Source organism: Morone saxatilis, unplaced genomic scaffold (assembly GCF_004916995.1).
Source record: "Morone saxatilis isolate NCDOM2014 unplaced genomic scaffold, NCSU_SB_2.0 Contig23, whole genome shotgun sequence".
Classification (NCBI taxonomy): Eukaryota; Metazoa; Chordata; class Actinopteri; family Moronidae; genus Morone; species Morone saxatilis.
Window position 1 is genome coordinate 17,667,445 of NW_023339796.1, and position 701 is coordinate 17,668,145.

The following is a 701-nucleotide window of genomic DNA, read 5'->3' on the forward strand; positions in this document are numbered from 1 at the left end:
CTCATCACACAGGTACATTACCTGTGTGATTAGCCCCTAACACAGCACACAATTGCAATTTACACTGAAAACAGTTGCAGAACCCTGAGGAGGAGGTATGTTTCTTTTCTTTTTTAGCCCTACAAATAGTGGTTAGCTAACAACATTAACCCTGGCCTTTGGAGGAAACACTCATTACCGTAGGAGCTAAGTTAGTTAGAGGAGCATGCTAGCATTTGTGGCAGCTGTAGAGCAGTTAAAAACATGGATTAATCCACTTGTGCTATTGGTTTTGGATAGGCAAAAAATAAACATCATGGTCCTATTTCTAGCTCTTACTACAGCTCCATGTACACTGTTTTCTGCATGTGGAGAAATCGAAAGCTTGACAGACCTACATAGATACTGTTCAAGTGTTTTTTAGTAAAGGCGTAATTACAGCAGAAATGGCCAAATATAGTTTCCTTGTGGCACTGACTAACTTTTTTACTGGCACATTTTTGATGATTATGATTTAATGCAATATTTTTAAATTGTAGTATTACGACTTTTAATTAAAGGCCATAAACGATTTGAATACTTATTCAAAAACTGACAAACTGTCCCTCTGCAGGGTGGGGTAAGTGGGGGTTTAGCATGCAGATGGAACAGCTCTACAGTCGGCAACCAAACGGCATGGGAACAGGACGCAGAAAGAGGGAAAAATGATTATAATTCTGGCG

General features: G+C 39.4%; 1 protein-coding gene across 1 annotated transcript in view; it reads right to left on the reverse strand.

Annotated features, from left to right (window-relative positions):
• The window catches only part of slc1a7a (solute carrier family 1 member 7a), a 30,722-nt gene that overhangs the window by 1,667 nt on the left and 28,354 nt on the right, over positions 1-701 (reverse strand). The window lies entirely within an intron of this gene.